The sequence below is a fragment of the Anopheles ziemanni genome, chromosome 3 (assembly GCF_943734765.1).
Source record: "Anopheles ziemanni chromosome 3, idAnoZiCoDA_A2_x.2, whole genome shotgun sequence".
NCBI classification, from domain to species: Eukaryota; Metazoa; Arthropoda; class Insecta; order Diptera; family Culicidae; genus Anopheles; species Anopheles ziemanni.
Window position 1 is genome coordinate 76775423 of NC_080706.1, and position 20217 is coordinate 76795639.

The window sequence follows — 20217 nt, forward strand, 5'->3', positions numbered from 1 at the left end:
TCGTTTTTTTGTTGTTGTACTCGCGCGATAAATGACGCTGTCGCGTGCCACTGTTGATTATAATACATTAAGATGGAGCATATGTTCGCGCTCGCCGCAAGCATCTCGTCGCGTGGTTGATTCATTCACCGGTGTTTATTTTTTATCCACGCCGTTTTTATTCGCAGAAAAAAAAAACTCAACGTGCCGGCGCGAGTGAAAAAATTCAACCGGCGAAACAGCAGCAGCAGAAGGCCTACACGCACAGACCTGGTCCGGGGACGAAAGCTTGCCGCAGCCTTGAGACGCACCTTGCGAACAGGATTTTTCTTCCGCTTTTCCCCGGGATCGGTCAGGTGCGCGCGCATCAAGTGACGCGCTTTCCATCGAGCCACAATCGATCAAAATTCGACAGAAGGCGCTGCCGCTCAGCACTTATCAGCTGGCGAGACTATTTGCGACCGCAAGATGATGGGAGGGTGGGGAATATAAACACACATCTGTCAAGTGTCAAACTCCCAATGATGAAACGCCCGTCAGAAACGCACAGCTGTCAGATTGGGATTGCTTCGGTGATAAGAAAAGCGAAAGTGTTGGCACAAATGTTGTATGAAAAGGGCTTAAGGGTTCTAAAGTTGAAATGAAAAAAAAAGTTTTAGAAATTTTTTTTTATTTTTTTTTAATCGATAACATGTTTAATGAAAATAAATATTCAAACTCCACCCAAAGCCGTAAACGATCATTAGCATCCCATTAATAACATTCGAGGGTGAAATGAAAAAATAAATAAATAACAAACATACACGCTAGGCGATACATAAAACATTATGGCGATCCGTTATCACCACATTGGGCAATTTATCGCCGGTACTATCGAAAAAAAGGGGGGGTTCAGCAAAAAAGCCTCCAAAAAATGGGCCAATAACAACTCACTATCGAGAATGATTACATAAATGGAGCTAAACTGGACAGCAAAAAAAACAGGGTGATCTCACGGCGTGTTAATTTATAGCAGCAACACGACGACGACGACGACGATCCATCCGCCCGGAAAGTAATCGGAGGGCAGTCCAGTTTTTAGGCAGCTGCTGCCGCTGCGACCTGGACGAGACTCGAAACCACCATCAGCTGCTGCCCCGACTTCCTTCAGCTTTTATTATTTATAAGGAAATAAATTAAAAACGCATTTTTGAAAACGAGTTTCTTAATACACCAACGAACGCCCGGTGGTGCGACGACAAAGTCCGCAGATGGAGACATTAATTGAGAGCACGCGAAATGTGTCGTCATTTAAAGTTTACATGCGGCGGGAGAGAGTCCGGTTGAATTTTATGTCGCATAAAAATGTACCAGCAAGGACGATAACTGCCGCTGCCTGATCGGTGGTTATTAGTACCAAACATTGTCAGATAGTTACTCAATTCCAGACCATGCGTTTCCTTTCCTTCGAAGTATCCAAAAGAACCTTTTTCCATCGACAAAGGGAAGGTTGTTGCACTGGCGAATAAAATGACGAGTCCCGCAGACTAATTAAGTTTATTGCGTTTAATAAAAACGGATCCAGTGATTTTAAATCATGCCCCGCCGAGGGAGGTTCACACCAAGGCGAACGTAATTCAACACGCTTGTCTTGCCCCTTTCGGAGCCCTAGAAGGTGAAGGTGTGAACAGAACTTCATTCGAGCCACAGGAACTTCATTACACCGCGCTTTGGGAACGGTAGCATTTCTTCGATGTTGGCCATAAAAGGGCACACAGAATGAAAGAAAAAACAAAACCCCCCCCCCCCGGTGGAGCATACAGGGCAGGTATCTCCGGGAAAGCTTAGACACGAGTTCGTCTTCCCGAACTTCCAAGTGCGTTTAAAATGCGGTGCCTTGTTCTACCAGCGAATAGTACACTCGGGCGAACGAAGAGCGTTATCAAAAGTTCTAGCTTTACGAGGTGGTCATAAAGTTAATGAACCATTTTACGTCCCCGTCTCTCCTTCGCTCCCGATGCCCTATCCCTTCCAAGCCATTCCATCTATTCGCGGGAATGGAAGGAGCAAATTATGAAGTTGGGAAGTTGCCTGCGCCCTCCAAAGCGCTGAAGGAGGAAGATGGTGTGCCACTTCGACGAGAACACGGTTTCATTACGGTGGAGAGGTCCGCCCGTGATGCCAGCTGTTTTTCCTTGAGTCCACGAGAAAGAGGCGAAGGAAACGCTTAGGAGAAAGATCCAGCCGCCATGGAGATGCCTCTCTAAAATGGCGGTGGAATGGAGCGTCGTGCCTTTTGGCGGTTCGTTTGACGAACCATCATAAAACATCGGGTAGGAATTTGGGAATCCACAGCACGGCAGTAGGTGTGTGTGTGTGTATGTGTAGGTGCAGGACCATAGGCGAATCTAGCTTGCCAGGAAAAAGGGCCAGCTTGCCATAGGGAAAAAAAGGTCGAAGCGGGACCAATGGCGTGCGCGCTGTGCTCCATCAACGGTGAAGCAATCTGTCATAAATTCAATTATGAAGCAATTTTCTCCCGAAGGATACTTTTTTTTCCTCGACATCCCACATTCATTGCCCTTCGCCTTTTATTGCATTTGTTTCCGTGTGGGAGAGCGAGGAAGATTGCCCACCTTTTTTTCCTCGTTCCAAAAAAAACCAAAAACGAAACTTGGCCAGATGTCGAGAGTAAGACAGAGGTTACACCTAGGAGAAGTAACTGCTGCTGCTTCAGGCTCTGTTGTTTTTTTTCGGTACTTGCTTCTTGCAAGACCCTTCAACCTGAGTGGCAATTAAGATTTTCTATGGATGGATGTCGCCAGTTGCTGAGAGATGCCGAAGGAAAATTTGATTACCCGAGACACGATGAGCGAGCGGGAAACGAAGCAGCAAACCACTACAGCAGCTCACAGCCCGGAGTAGCATAATTGAAGAAAATGATATTTTAACAATCCTTTTTTTTATTAGGAACCTGAAGGAGCGTTTATTATTATTAACTTCCTCGCGATGTAAACCATCGCAACGGTAGGTAGGAGTTTTGTTTTGCTAAGTTAGCTTTCATATGATGAAATTCAAGCGCAACAGTTTAAATATCTAAAGCATTGACAAGGTAATCCATCTTTCGAACAGAATAAGGTCTACCTCGTGAACATTTAACGATAATGAAAGCTTAAAACAGTTCGAACGATTTGGTCTTGTGTTTTATTTAAAACATGATTTTTAAGGACTCCAAGTTTTACCATTTTTCTACTTTCAAACACATCATTATGGTAACTATAAAACGCATAAAACAATAGAAACGAACAAACGAGGTCAATGTAGGAAAAAAAGATCGTTTTTGAAGTTATACCAGAATAAAGCTGTTTGATGAAGTGGAGAGAGAAGGGAAAAAAATCACGTTAAAATTTTAACCGACGAAACCAAGAAAGACGGGCGCCAGTCAAGAATGGAACCATTGAAAATAAATCCAACTAGTTTTGTGTTTGGAAAGGAAACACAAAATAAGCAAAACTTCTGCAACGAAATAAGGAAAAAAGTTCTGTGGCAGAATAAAAAAGAATACTTGCATTCACTAACGGCAAAGGTAATAAAAGGAAACTTGAAAAAAAAAAAACAGAAACGGATACGGGCACACATACACGTACGTACACAGCTGCCGGTTGGATCAATGTTCTTCTTTTATTGATTCCAAACGAGGGCAGCTCCGTATGATTTATACGTCAGCAGGCAGCTTGAGGGATAGTTTTGATGATAATCGAATCAAAAATTGGTTCGATTGATGCTAAACGTGGAACATGGAACCGATGGAAAACACGACTCAAGGTGTTTCTTTTCGATAGCTCCTTTACGGGATACACCTGAAGGCGAAACAAAAGCAGATCCTTACGCCATCAGAATGGTAGAAATTAATTACGTTTGTCTGCTTTCAGGAAATGAAATAAAAGTAGGATATCAAACAGGATCGGATCCGCTCTTAAGCAACCACCGAGTTTATGGTTTATTTATCTTGGTAACGTTTGCGGTTATTCTTAAACAGCGAGAAGGAAAAATGTTGGAAATAGAAGAACTATGAAAATATTACAGGAAAATTTAGATTAATTGTTTAGTGTAATGATTTAGTTTTATTTAGAACAGTGTTAATTACAAATTAACCTTTTCGTGACATAAGTAATATGTTAAAGCATTTTAATGCATTCAAACCGGTTCGTTCATATATCCACACACACGTTTAAGTCTTCCGCTAAACTGGCTGATGATTGTGCGATGATTAATAAAATGTTTTCTAAATTAATGATACCCTTGCCCGGTGTTGTAGTCCCTTTTTCACGACCGGTTACGGGGTTCAGCGAAATTGTAGCATAAGGAATCAAATAAAGTCCAGTGAGCAAACATGCGCATAAATTTCACAACCACACGCTGCTGCCCTTGTCCCGCATGACCAATGCATGGCGGAAAAAAGATACGCATCCCCCCCGGGGGAAAACGGGAGGAAAATGAACCAAACTCGTTCCGCTTCGAACGTGGACTGCGGCTTCGCCGATACGGTGCAAAGTAAACCACACGAACACTTGGTTTGTGGCACTTGGTGGGCCCTTTGCCTTTTTTTTGTTGTTCGTCCAACAATTAATAACAAAACTACCCAATGTCCGCCTTGATGACCACCCGGATGTTAAATCCACCCGGAGTGCGTCGCCAAATTAACCGTCTCGTGGACGCGTTCACGAAAATGGCAAGAGAAGGGACACAACGAGGGAAAAGAGAAGCGATGTTAGCGACCGTTTAGCCTTCTAACGACGAGTTGTTGCCTTCGTGAAACGGAATCACTTTCCTCCACAATGGGATGACAGACGAACAAAATTTCTAAAATACGAGTAACAAAAGCCTTCACTTAGAAAAGAACGTGTTCTGTTACTGCAAGCTGAACCTTGAGGCATAACTTACACATGTACAACATAATAAAAATAAAAACAGAATATATCCTTACAAAATACAATTTACTTCAAATACTCTTTAGAGTATAATGAAAATAAATCTACACCAATGTGAAACCCTAAACGTCCAAATGTAAGTAACTTTTTCTGAGTGACTGTTATTTTGTTGTTTTGACATATTTTTTCAAACTAATATTGATACAAACATCAATATACATATTTTGAGAAAAGTTGAAATAAAATGTCTGCTTTGTAAGAAGCAAAATGTTTCTCGTGTATATGAATACACAGACTCTCATGAGAGTTAAATAATATAAATCATGTTGAATGAAAGTTAAATATTATCAAATCATGGTTAAATGACCAACGAGATGTCCCACTATGCAGTGAACCGTGAACGAGTGAAAAGGGAACGAGACACCTTTCGCGAGCATAAAACATCGCACACACACCGGATGATGCCGGAAGATGTCGGGCGAGTTGCAGTCGGGTGCCATCACCTCCTTTTGGCAGGGTTTCGAACGGTTTTAACGGATGCTCCCATCCTTTTTTTCATTTCCCGAACACACACACAACCACACCCGGGGAAGGACAAACAGACAAAGTTTCGCTCGCGATGGGGGGAATTTTGGCACACCGCATACATTTTACCGAGCGTTGGTCTGTGTGTGTGTGTGTCTGTGCACCAAGGCGCGTCTCGTCTGTGTGCGCGCGACCGTTTGGTGTTTATCGAGCAAATAAAACCCATTTTCGATAATGTGCCCACATCAGCACCAGCCAAAGCATGATGACTGAGCGAGCTCTGGTGTCGTGTGTTTATAGTTGGCTGGCGGCGCGCTGGTTTTTCCGCCCTTTCCCCCCTCGGGCCGACCTCATTCTCTCCACACAGGAAAAGCGCAGCATAATGACGATATCGATGAACCTTGCGCGCCGATCGCTAGGGTGTTGTTCACCTTCCACCAACCAGCGAACAGTAATTGAAAAGGTAAAATTTCATAAACTTTTCCCACTGGCGCACAATTTTCATCGCAGAAACTCAACAAAAAAAAAACTTATTTATTTTAAACATGTGGAAAAGCATTTTTAAACAGTTTTCAAATGATGACAACAATTTGTAAGAAGTGAAAAAAACAAACATGACTACGAAGGACAATAGGTAAAACTAATTAACTCCGTATTTGTAAATGCACACTACCGCAGGAAAATGCTCCCAACACATTTAACAATAATCTTAATAACATTTACGGCGTTAATCTTGACGATGTATTCTGTTTTGGTGCTCACTGTAGAAAAGCTTCGCGCGTTGTGTGTTTGCCTTTCGCTTAAGTGCCCCATGGAGGGCCATGTTTTATTTCTTCCTTTTTTTTAACGACAACGGAAACATGAGCGTCAACGACGAAAACCGATGACGACGAGGGCGCTGATTGTGATGATGATGATGATGACGATGATAAATAATAATAATTATTATTTATTGATGTACCCATTTGCGCCCTTCCGTGTGTGTGTCCGGGGGAAGGAGTGGTGGGGAATGGGAGGGTCGTAATGGAGAGGAAGGTTCGCCCCGGGGTGCGCATAGTGCACTGCCTCCATTGCATCATGTCTGGGAGGAGGCCATTCCCCTTCTTACTTGAACCAGCACCCCCCCCCCCACCCCCCCCCCCCCCCACCAGTTCAACCGCCAACCTTTCCGCGGTCGCGACGTTCGTCGATAGAATATAATCATATGCTCACGCGGGCGCATTCCTAATGCAAGGAAAAAAGAGACGTAAGAGGGCAAGCCCTCCAGCCCCGAGCATCATCATCAGCCGCGCCGGGACTGAGGCGGGTGAGTGCTTGTGTGTGAATCAGAGGAATAATAAAGCGATGGTGTGCAGTATGTGTTCTTCCAGTGCATGTCAAACACAGGCATGCATAAAGGATGAAAAGCTGCTGGTGTACGCGATGCTTTACAAGCTAAGGTGAACCGAACCATACCTTAAAATAATATACACCAGTGATGTCAAACTCGTTTCGCCTTGCGGGCCGCATTTCCTCCCAAAATAGGTTCGCGGGCCGCATTTTCTCCCAAAATAGGCTCGCAGGCCAAACCATATAATTGATTGGAGTGATGAAAATATGTTCTTATCAATGTGGTTTTATCTTAACAGTCAATCATGTTTTACATTTTCACATTTTTTCATATTATATTACTTCTTATAAAATTTACAAATTTTGAGTAAAAGAGAGGGTTTGTTGCTCAATCGTTTTCCAAATTTTAACGAATTCAAATCAAGTTTATTGAAATATATGTTGCAGTTCAACACTATTGTGTATTTTGATAAAGATTTTAGAAAAGTAAAGGTATATACATTACAATAGCTAACTTATTGCTCCGCATCTGTTGTTTTGTTTGGAATGGTCTTGTAGTTCATCACGTTTGTTTTCTATAAACACTATTTATCCACTTGTCTAAAAAAATCTGTGTTAAACCTTTGCTGCAAAGTTGCATATCACTTTCTTATTGAAATTGTTTAAATTGACATTCGTTCAGTTCTCTTGCAATTCGAAGTTCGTGAAAAACTTTACATTAAATATTTTGCTATTTGCTATAAGCCAATACTCAAGGATCCAAACTTTCGATGTAATGTTTCAAAGGGGTCGCGGGCCGCACCCAATGTTCTTGCGGGCCGCATGTGGCCCGCGGGCCGCATGTTTGACATCCCTGATATACACCGTAACCCCATCGGGCTTCCACATCGCATTCGAAAGGAGTCGTAGAAAAGATGAACAAGATCCGGAGTCGGATCGGGGCTAGGAAATCTCATTAAGAATTTAAACAGTCTTCCTACGAACCTCCAGAGGCGAGTCCAGGATATCTGGCTTTTCCGAATGATAACGAAACTAAGCTCTGCAAGAAAGGTTGCATCGATAAGCTTAAACTAAGCATTTACTATTATTGAGTTCTATTCTCTGAACCAGTTTATACCAGAAGTTTTCAAAGATACACTAATTTCGTTAGACCCATTCTACAAGTTCTACTTCTGGAAAGTTCCATCTCATACTGAGCTTCACGTTTCACGTTTATTATTATTATTATAATCATTATTTTCAGATTAATATTTCTTTCAAATCATAGATAACAAGACTTTCTGGAGCTCTTGCTATCAAAATACAGGCTGCTTCTAATGCTATTTTCGATGACTCGTTTTATCATTAGACCCAACGTAAGAACTCAACCAACGCCGGTGGAAAACAGACACAACCTCCCAATGCATGATTTATGCATAAACACGAACTCATTTTCTCGAGGGTGAATTTGAAGTGTACAAGTAAAGCCCTTGAAGGTGGAATATGTTTGTCGGTAAGCCGAATTTGTATTATCGGCACTGTTGACGAATGTTTGCACCTCACAACACAATTTGTATTCATACAATAACCCTACGGTATACAGCGCTTGATAAACCTTCTACGTACACTTTTCATCGCAAATGATTTTATGAATATTTTTCCTATGATTTTCCCTATGATTAGTAGCAAACAAATTAAAAACAGAGCGAGCCTTGTTTAACTACTATTTAAAGCAACAATTTTTAAGATGAATCGTAAATACAAGACAACGTTCATAATACTAGCCACAAAAATGGAACACTCTAGAAGTTGTTATTCCTCGTTGTTGAACGAAAATCTTCACCGGTGAAGTTGTATCAGCTGAACAAACTTAAACAAATCCTCCTCATTCCATTGCTTTTGTTGTTTTTGCCGAATATTTTGCAGCTTTGGAGGAACTCGGAACGAAAAACAATGAATGATAGAGTTGGATCCATCTGTTTGAAACATGTTGCTACCTTTCCTACGTTGCAAGAAAAACAGATTTATCCACAGAAGAGAAACAAATCGACCAAAAAAAACCCATGGAGGGGTTATATTCATTGAAAATTTTATCAAACACATACGTCATCGGTTTACCAGCGAAACACTGTTACGCAAGAAAGGCAGATTAACTGGACGAACTGGAACTAAGGCTGGTTACTCATAGGGCTTTGATGGTGACTATCAACGCGAAACTATGATTAACGCCTGCCATTCAAGAGGTCGGCAGCAGTCGATCGCATTCTGCGAAGCAAAAATGAGCTGTAGATCTTTGTTTTCCCCACATTTTATCCTTCGAAAATATAATTTCATTTAAACTTTTTTAACCACGTCCTTTAGTGTACTCCATTTGGAAAACCCGACGTGAAATGCAAACACATATTTTGTGATAAATATGAGACAACAGCGGCAACTGCAGAACCAACAGCGGCAGCTGCCTTGGACCTGCCCGAAGGGAAGATCCGCACCTTTTGCCTGCCACAACACACTTCTTCGGAACACCCCGCACAACGTGTTGCTGCCTCCTTTCCTCGTCGGGTGTCTGTTGCTGCTGCTGCAAACCGAAAACCCAAAAACGAGGTCGAGCAAACGCACGGATGAACAGCAAACCCCCCGCAGCAGCAGCACCTGAGAGACCCTCCGAGGCAGCAGCATTGGAAGCCAAGAGAAGACACGTTGCACTTTTGCCGATACCTTAAACCGTGTGTGTCTACGTCAAGATGATGCCAGGCGTCTGGCCCTGTTTGTGGTGGACCGGAGGAAAAGGAGAAGAAAAGAAGCGACAAGCGGAAAGAATCCCATGTTTGGTTTGTATGTACCTCGCTTCGCAGAGCTCACAGGTCGAGGGTGTGTTTTAGGGGAGGTGTGGCCCGAAACCCACAACACATAACACAACGTTTCTCAGCCTTTAAAAGATGGACGGAAGGGCACGGAAAATTCTAAAAAAATGTGGAAAACACCAAAAACCTTTGCCCAGTTTTTCGATAATTTTGATGGCATCTTTCAAAATTTCGGTTGAAAGTTTCGAACTCATCAGTCAGCTGTTCGGAGGTCAAACGGGAGATGTCCTGGAAAAAGTTTTGGTTCTTTTTTTAAAAAAAACCCGACAGTTGTTTGCTCGTGTTTCGACAACATGTGCTGCATATGAAGCTCCTTTAACGAACGCTTCCCGTTTTCTTCTCGTGACGAAATATGTTTGTAGCGCTTCGCCAACAGGCTGTTCCGAAACTTGTTTCTCGACCGCTTGAGGCTTTTCTGTTTTTTGCGGAAAGGCTCCTTCTTGCGTCGCCTGGCCTAGCAACAGAAGATAGTATCTCGAGTGTATATCTGTTTGAACATTTTTGCGCATGGCCTAAGGAGGCAGGCAAGGCAAGACCTCAAATTAATTTGTACTTTTGCGTACGTTGTTCGCAGCAACACGGCGCGTCGCCTGAAGGGAAGCTTTCGTCAGCCGCCGTTTGTGCAAACCAAAACAAATGGACCAACTTGAGGAGGGTGGAATTTTTGCATCGAAAGAATACTTTTCTTCCGCTCACCAGGAAGCTGGAAAGGAAAATGCGTAATCTATCAGTGCCCGCTCGGTAAGGTTTCGTGGAAACTTTGCGTAATTGTAAAGTTGTGCACGGTTATGAAACACTTCGCAAACAATTTAGAAATTATGAAACACACAAAGCCATATTAAAAGTCGGGAAAAAGTTCATCCTTTCATCTTGCACTTTCACAGCTCGTTTTAGTTGATGAATGTACGGCGTTTATAATGTTGCCAATTATGTTCTCCCTGGGAACCGAAAAGCATACACACACACACAGAGGAGCATGTTTGCCTCGTGACCATATGTTGGCAATTATTTCGCTGGTGGTTTGCTGACTTTGTTTGAAGGTGGCATGTGCTTAAGCGGTATTTCTTAGCCACAACATTACATTAAAAAAAAGGCGCGTACAGGGTTTGGCATAAGCATAACCATAATAATTAGGACCAATTTGCTCGCCATAAAAATGCCGCCAGTGTGGTGTTGTTGTGGTGTCAACTTATCATCTGTTTTCCTCCTTCCGAAAGGGCAATGTCTCTTTTTTGGACCGGTTGTGGTTTTCCTTTCTTCGCGATGGAGACACGCATTTGCTTGCCTCAACAGCAATATCTCCGATTAAGATGTTCTTGTCGATATAATTGGACGACAGGCGTCGGTGTCGAACGTTCAACGCAGAAGAAAAACATATAACGGTAAATAGAAGTTGACATCTGGAGGAGTGCGCGTTCTCGATGGTTAACTGAACAACCTCCCGAAAGTATTCCTTGATGAACATTGAAGTATAAAACTGCATTTTGCGTATAGTAAATGTTTTCTGCATAAAGGGATCTTTTATCCCGTTCCAAGTTTCCAGGATTGGGAATCGAACCTATGTCATCGTGGGCGTCTGCCGAGCGGTGTTCTAACCGACGTTCGCTCACGGCTATCCTGCACCTTCCGAGTGACCAATCAAATAACTAATAAAAGCGAACATTGTCTGTGACATGAACAAAAAAGAAACCTACCTTTTCACTTTGTTGTAGCTTTTTGGCCGTGTTTCCACAGTTAGCTGGTGGCAGTACAGGATGTCGCTTACGCCAGAAGTAGCAAAAGAAGCGCCTCGTAATCCATTTTTCGACGATGCTGCCTAAATTCCAACGAACGACAAATTTCCCTTTTCACGATTAAAAATTCAGATCGGAGCTCTCCCCTTTTAGCTTCACTTCCGGTGCGCGACTCGAGGACAGCAGCCTTTTTCTACGCAGGAGCGCAAACAGAGCGAATGAGAGATAGAGAGAGAGAGAGCGGCACGTTTCCGGGAGTTGGAAAATTCCTGTGCCCGGAAAATGGAGCCCCGAGCCGACGCGGAACTTGTGGATGGGGGGGAGATGGTAGATCCTCCCTTCCTCTCTTTCTTTCTCCCACTTACTTCCTCTGACAAAATTTTCCCGCTGCTAGCCGGTGAGAGAGAAGAATTCCTCTCACCAGAGCAGCCTTCACCGGTCTCACTTTCTCATGCAGCACACACTTTGCTACACGCTTTTCCGGGAAAGAAAACACTCCCCCGTACACCCTGGAAAAGCGGCCGCGAGGCGCGCAACGGTACGGGAGTTGGGCAAACTGTTTTACGCGCTTTTCCTCGCCTCGAGCGAACTCAGCAGCTTTTTTGCCATCGGATTCCAGCGCTTCAACCGACAAATGACATCGTCATCTTGGGACTTATGCTCGAGACACATGCAAAAAACCCTCCCTCTTTCGCTGACACTTCCTTCACCGCCTGCAAAAAAATGGCCACACCGCATACGAACACACACCGACACAACGCGTACTACTTGCGCAAAAAGACTGCCGTTTGCTGTTGCGCTACGCACCGGAACTTTTCTTTTCCATTTACTTTTTTTTTCGCAGCTTTTCTTTTTCTTATTTTTACTGCTTCATCGACACTTTACGCTTACTTACTTCCGCTTTCTGCCTTTGTTACACGCGCATACTTTTGCACTTCTAAGCACTTTTCCTGCCCGCTTGCCACTCTTGCTTTTTTTCTTCTTTGCAAACCTTATTTTTACACACTTTTTTCGCACTCTCTTTAAGATTCTAACTTCTACTTCCACAAACACTTTTACTTTCCGGGTTTCCAAGTAAAACTCTCAATTCTTTACCGGGTGCTGTTATGTTGGTGTTATGTCAAAGGATTCTTATCTTTTGCTTATCACTTCACACACTTCCCATTAAGCCGGTTCTGGCGAGTAGTAAACTATAAATGCTGCAAGTAAAAAGGAAGGAATAAGAACGTTAGAACATTAGAAGAAAAGAATTGAACAATAGAAGTTCTGTTAGAACTGTGTCTTTCGAAGATTAATTGCAAAGAAAATAACTTTTCCATCAAAGGATATTTCTTCCAGCTATCACGTATCCAACCGCGAAGATTGGAGGGTTAAGGAAATAAAATGGTTTGATGAGGAAAATGAACCTAAAAGGTACTTGGCAACGATGATGATGATGATGATGATAATCGAAAGGATTTCACTTCTTAATTTAACACACAACCTTTCCGCTCGTAGTCATGTGACCGACGGCACAAACACTACTGCAAACGGTGCAGCAAGAGTAACGAACACAAAAAAGAAAACAGATCCTAAAAGACAGGCTCATCGCTGTGCTGCTGTTTGAGAAGATAGTATAGAAACATATACACCACAAAACCCTTATTTCCGAAAGAAATGTTTTTCGTTAGGTGCATAAAGTTCATGCGGGAGGGAGGAAATGTACTTTTCTGCCCTTTTTGAGCCTGTGGGCAGAAACAAATAATTAAAACATCACCATACCAACAAGAAGAGATAAAAAACAAGCTTCTGAATCCTTTCCGAGGCAATGGAGAAGAAAATGGACAGGCAGAGGTGGGAGAATCTCGCGATACGAAGGAGGACACCCTCTCCTCGTGCCGTGTGCATTGGTTGTATTTGTGTGAACCAGAGCTCCTAAGCTTCCCGCAATCGGCGAAAGTCGTAAGGATTGCATGCAATGTTGCTGCAGCAGCTTCATGCAATTTGTTCCATCATCAAGCTAAGCAACCCACCTTAATCACACACCGAAATGCAAGTTTTGTTGAACAAAGGCTTTGGAGAGGAGACTTTGGTCTTCTTCGAACGACGATAGAACACCCACGAGGCGAACAACTATCACCTAGAAGAAGCAACAACCAGAGCCACAGAAGATAGAAGGCAGACAAATAACACACCCCTGAGAAGAAGGGTTTGAAGACGTACCAACACCAGCGCGTTCTACCAACGCGGTGCAACGAAGCAACGACGGACGGGAAAGAGATCGAAAACAACGACTGGAAAAGCTAACGCGCGCCGCACGGTTTGCGGGAACATAGTTTTCTCGGAAACGCCAACCTCGTCGCGAACGCGAACTTGTGTACCTTGCACGGGCAAGAACATGTTGTGAGTGAGCGAGACATAACCCTCATACGACACCCCTTCCATTCGCACCGACATGATGGTCGCACTTCGCGGTTCTCGCGTTATCGCATCTTCTACATCGCGCTCCGCGAAAGCTCGCGCTTATTCTCGCTCTCATCGCATTGGCGCATGTTGTGTTTCATTTACTCTCCCCAGCAATCGAACGGGGAGAGCGAGCAAAACAATAAAAACAAAACCAACAGTGGATCATCTCACGAACTAACAGCGCTGGTTGAGGAAGGTGACGGGGAGCGGCCGGAAATCCGATGGAGTCAAACAGGGGAGAAGAACCTGAGACTACACAAAAAAAGAAAGATAAAGACGAGTACTAACATCGGGCGATATAGAGATTTAGTAGACGAGAAATTGACTCTTTCATTAGTTTGGAGGGTACGTTTAGAATTAAGGGTTAGTCACTTCAATTCTATTCCATCCACCGATTGCACAGTAGGCTCTGACTATAATATATCTAAAATACCTGAATTTTTAGGAAAATTTCTATACACATTTTCCCGTAAAAAAAACAGTTTCACCCACGTTTTACTATTCTGATAGAAACCCGATTTCCACAAAACGATCGCTCTTTCCTCGAACTTCCTCAACACCGCCATGCTGCTTCAGTTCCAGATATGCGCTTATATAACAGCGTAACCAGCGCAGCATACTTCTCCTCAGGGAGTTGGGGTGTATTCCGTGCCGGAAAGGGGGCCCCGTACGGGAGAGAAGAGCGCGTGCTAGCAGCATAATGTGCACAGCATGAAGTTGAGCATGAAGTGTGTAGAGACCGCGCGTTCGAACCATTTTCGTTATGGCCCTTCTAATATAACGAGTTCGAAAGTCTGTGTGGGACTTTTATTCGTTTGTAGTTATTTTCATGTTTCTGGGTTGAGTTAGAAAAGAATTTCTTCTGAGTATTAGAGATAAGGTAAAAAGCGAGATGTTTGGATGTTTTGAAGTAGCTAAAGATCAGCAATCCTGTTGAGCAGAACTTGAACAGGCATTTCCCAAGCACCTTATAATATTAGTGATGAGAGAGAGGCACAGGGCCTACTTTAACAAAATTATAAAATGACTGTTTTTAAGCACATCGCTTTTTTAAACGAAACCTACAAATACAGACAACTCGTGGCCACAGGAATAAATTATACGATCGCAGTTGCATCACATCGATTGCATTGATCTCCAGCGAACGGATACGGTTTACTGGTGCGCGTGTGTTGTTGCAATTTTCCCCTCCAACGAAACAAAAAAAAACTTCAAATGCAACTGATGGTTAGCCCTGCCGCTTCACATCGTGTGCACACGATTCGTGAGTCTCGTGGAAAAGGCATAAACATTAAATCGCACGAGCGCCGCACGTTTCTGACACACGGCTTGGCTTCGTGGTGGAACAGAAAACTCGCTTAGCCCCCATGGGATGGCAGAGAACAGTTTTTTACGGTCCACTGGTGGCAGGAATCTGCGCACACAATACATTCTAAAGGGAAGCTCTAAAGGGACCAGCGAAGCAAGAGTAGCAAGAGGCCGCTAGCCCTCCCTTTGGGCCATCCACCCATCCGCTGCATGTCCCAACTTTGGAAGGATCCCTTCCACTCGCGAGTCGCTAGGAGCGTAAGCGAAAAGAATGGCCGTTCACGGGAAATATATATTCGGTATTAAATTTCCTCCAGCAGTTGCTGTTGTTAGGTGTCTTCTTCATCTCATTCGACCCTCGGAATCGGGACGATGGAAAGCCGAAACAACAAATAAGCAGAGAGGCACTACCAAAGCTACCTTCTGTAGGGAAAACCTTCGCACGGTTGGTTCCGCGGCTACCTGGAATTTCAGGCAGGTAGAATCAACGCGAACAGGAACGGAAAGCGAGAAGCAGAGAAAGAGGCCACACAAACACATGAATGTACAGCCGATCATAACACACAAACAGTTTCGCCAGGATTCTAAAGGATCAACTGATTCTATCAATGTCGATGCAATCGATCAAGCTGTCGATCGCTAATCAAACGGTGTTTCTTTTGTTAAAAAAACAGCATTTAAGTGCCTCACAATGAGCTTGGTCGGATGGCCCATGGGCTTAAATGTACTGGAAGTACCGCAACTAACTGAAATGAAAATCAATTATATCAGTTTGAACTGATGCAATTTGGTGTTGGTAAATTTAATTTGCAAACAATGCTGCGTCGAGGATATCTTGAAATTCACGTGTCTCCATATGTCTGTTCTTACCATTGACATTTGTATATGAATGTATTTCATTTGAGAAAATGTTTCTTTTTATAAAAAAAGCTACATTAATTAGCCCTTCTTGGAATTTATCCTTGCATTTCCATGTACGTAAATTGTAATTTATTGGAACTGCTTCGAATGGGTTTTGAAAAATTCTCATTTCTGAAGCCTTTGGATCCACTTTAGAAAACCTCCCATTGAACTGTTTTGCAGGTTAATAATCAGATCACATGCGTAGTCAACTAGGAACTGTAGCTTTGAGTCTTCTTTAAATATCCGGCAAAATTTGTTTTCTGTACCTATGCTGAAAATACTCTGTGCCTAAGATAATTATGAAAGAAGAAAATAATAACTGAAAATAGGTTTTTCCTGTCCTTGAATTTTAAGATTTAGTAAATTGGAGTGGTTAGTTATGTTTGCTGCAAATTCTAATTTCCAAAGCAAGTTTTTATCACGTAGCAACGGTTCTTGCTTGCCCTTTGTATATAAAAAATCTGTTTTTATTTAGTCTTATATACATTCTATCATATTTCGAGCATTCTGATCAACAGTTTTCTATAAATAACCATCTCACTTCTGTGTATTATCGTTAGAATATCGTATGAAATCCAAATAGAAATCGATGCTTAAGTTTTGCGGGCCGCACGGGAGGGGCTCGCGGGCCATACGTTTCATTGACAAGTTCCTTTTTGGCAATGATCGGTGTTGATGTTGCTGTGGTGAAAGAAAGTGTGATTTACAACGAATTTTGCTGGGTCTTGTCAAACCCTGTAATGCAGGTATGTAACGTGTGCGAATCATTGATATGTTGTACACGATTGGCAAATTATCTTTCTCCAACTTCCACCCTTCAACAAGAGTTGCACACTTTATTGGTACACCGGGTATGACACTTTATTGTGTAAACACAATTTTTTTTTTCATAGTGCTTTTGTGGTACCACGCTTTTATCTGCTATTTGTGTTATGTAGCAAAGTAGCTGCGATTGGAACTTAAAATTGTCAAGTCCTTTCTCTAATCCACTGTGCAATGGGAAGCTGCGGTGGTAATTGGGGTGGTACAAAACGGCACGTTTAATTCGCACTGTCACTCGTATTCTTTACGCACGTTTTCTTCACGTGAGCGCGTTTTTCTATTCACTTTCACCCCCGGATGGACGTTCCTGGCATAGATACCACCCCCTTTCAACCTTTCACAAATGTTTCACAAACAAATCACATACACACGTACACATCATTCGTCGATCTCACAAGGTAGAAGATCTATTTCTAAGTGAAAATATTTTTATCCCACTCTCGCTTCGATACCGACGTTCTCTTTCTCACTGAGAACGGCCGAAGAGTGCACAGAAGACCCATCCATTCAAATGGAAAAAGTAGAAAGAAAAAAAAAACAACCCAAACGTCGAAGAAACAGAACCAACCAACCGCACACATTCGCACGCACACAATGTAGAAGAGAGTACGAGAGAGTGTATCCTTGGTGTTCTCTTTCGCAAGCACGTCTCTGGCCAATACAACCGTCCTCTTTCCACTCACCACGCCACCGTCTATCGATTATCACCATCAGGCTCCGATTTCCTGCCACCGTCGTTCTCTAAGTTTTGCTTTTCGTTTACTCTCGCTCTTTGACTGTCCTTTTACACCTCTTTCGCACGATTGAAGGAACGTTTCGCTGGCGAGAAGTGGAAAAGAAAAACAAAACGTACACCGTCGTGTCTATTGCCGCACACACAAGCGTAGCCGTTAAGCTTCTACGATACGCACACACACACAAACACACAACGTTGAGGGTTGAACGATGGAAGGACGTGCGCACGATGGGTTGGCCAGGGGTACAAACAATAATTGCTCCCCGGAATCGAACGATGGATCGGGCCTCGATGGGGTTTTCTGTTTCTTCGTACACTCTTTTCGTTCACACTTCTGAAGTATTTTAGTACAAGGATTCGAACTATTTCTAATTCGCCTTCACCAACTAATGGAGCCCAAAAAAAAAAAACACCGTGAATGTGCACGGCGCGCGCTTCCCTTTTGGTAGACTTCCGAAAACGTCGCGCGCGCGGAACAGGGAAGTTTGCAGCGGAAGTGTGTGCGTGTGTGTGTTAGCAGCCGGAGAGAGGAAGAAAGGGAACGCAATTGTCAAGATGGATGAAGCGCGCTGCGGTGTGCCTGCTTCGATCGCACCGTTCCGCCATTTCCGCGTGTCGAACATCCCTCACAGGCTGATCAAAAACGGCCCACCATCTCAGGCCAACATGTCACACAGTGCGTGTGCTCTTGTTTGATTTCCCTCTGCTTTATTTCACCTCGTTATCAACCACACATAGGAGCCCCGTCGATACGAGACGAGATACGCGGCCACCTAATACACCGCGTGCTGTAGTACGCTACTTTGCCGTTAAAAGAATTTATTCCACCAAGAAGAGAAAGACACAGGCCACACATACAGACACAAACACAGCCAGGGGCGGCGAAGATTTAACACGAAAATACACACCTTTTTCTTTCATCTCCCTCCACGGGGATTGTTTGATTGAAAAAAAACGGCTCGTTCACTAGCTTCACTTTTCCATTCACGACGAAAACTTCACGCTGGGGTTCGTTGATGGCGAACTGTTTGTGTGCTCGTATTGCTGATTGCAATTAATAATTTTGCATCATATTCCAATGCTGCTGCTGTTCGAAACGCTCCTTCTCTTTCTCTGCCGCTTGCTATCCGATGGAACGGGCACTGAAAAAAGGTACCAGACGCACTCTGCGCGAATACCATCCCCTCCGGTGTCTCTCGGCAGACTGGATTTTAAATTCCCTTCCAAAGCTCACCAACCGCGATTCTGGGCGAGAGAGCGAACGCTCTGCTCTCTTTCGAAAGAGAACGTAGCATATAGCGTGTACCCTTTCCGTTTCATTGCACGATGGAAGCGTGGACGAAAGTATGCGTGCAGGGGGTTAAGTTTATTTATGGTATCGTTTGTACGGGAAAAGAGGGTGCTGAATGTGGGGAGTGCGGTGGAACTGCCAGGAATGCCAGGCCCTTTTCACGTCTTGCCAATGGTTTGCTGCAGGAAGAAGAAAAGAAGAAAGGTGTGCGGTATTCTTTTGCTCTCACCAATACCCTCACAAATGCTCTCACTGATTACGCTATAGCGATCTCACTTGCTCACTTGACTAAGATGTCGCCCGTGCTCTCTCTAACCTTTCTCTCCGTGAAGTACGCCGCGTGCACGCGCGTGGTGAAACAGAACGTTCTCTTGCTCTCCCAGAATAGTCGTCTCGCCCTGTTCCGTACTCTCTCCATTTTTTATCGCCGCCGTCGCAATCGTCCCCTGCCCGTCCCCCTCACTCACTATAAACGTACCACAGCGAACCGCGGGGGAATCATTCAACTCCGGTTGGAAAAAAAGCAGAGAACAAATAAACCATGTAAAAAGGCAGAATCCTCAAGCAGCACGCGAGATTCACGTTGGATGGCTCACGTACACAACCCCGCCCGTACTCCCCACAAAGCCTGCCTTCACGCGGGAAAGAGGAAAAACCCCTTCCCAACTGTCCCACCCCGGCTGCTCCACCGACAAATGGTTTTGGCTACTTTTGGGAAGGGAAAATGAAAATTAAATGATTGGATTATCGGGCCATATTTGTGGTTACAGTTTTTCCGAAATCGGAACGAGATTCCGAGCACGGATACCGACAATTTGATAAAACATTGACGCCCAGAGTGAAAGCTGTTTTTGTTTTGTTTTGCATGTTTTCCCCCTAGCCGCGGCGGGCAATAGTATTCAATTATCCTCAGTTAATTTTGGCTGCAAACACGATACCCCTTTTTGGCCTTATTCGACTGCACAATGCAATTATAATAATGAAGTTTATTTAGCACTTCACATCCCTGCGGTGGAAAGAAAAATGTTTGCAGCCATCTCGATCGAGTGAGCGGAGGTGAGAACAAGCGATGATAGGTGGATTGATGGAGGGTAAGGATTCGGGTGTTGAATCGAAGAAAATATGTTTTGCCTTGCTATCATCAAGAAAAAGACATCAACATGAAGACACTTTCCATGACCAACAGCATCCATTTACTCCTTTATCGTTTCGTGATTCATTTTACACGCCCTCACGACTCACTTCTCACGCCGGTGAGACGACTTTATTTCCAGCTTCCTGCCGTCGTCCATCTTCCGGATCGATCCATCCATAACGTTCCAGCTTCGAAGTATAGAAAGAAAATAAAAAAAAAACACGGCTGGACGGTAAATGCGAATGAAGAACCACTCCCCCG

The 20217-nt window shown here is 43.7% G+C and overlaps 1 long non-coding RNA gene across 1 annotated transcript; it reads right to left on the bottom strand.

Moving 5' to 3' along the window:
* Nucleotides 1-12308: 12308 nt before the first annotated feature.
* On the bottom strand, nucleotides 12309-18614 carry LOC131288069 (uncharacterized). Its single transcript, XR_009189261.1, has 2 exons — nucleotides 18439-18614; nucleotides 12309-12515 (listed from the first exon to the last, which is right to left on the bottom strand). It is a non-coding gene; the product is annotated as an uncharacterized LOC131288069 (long non-coding RNA).
* Nucleotides 18615-20217: the final 1603 nt, after the last annotated feature.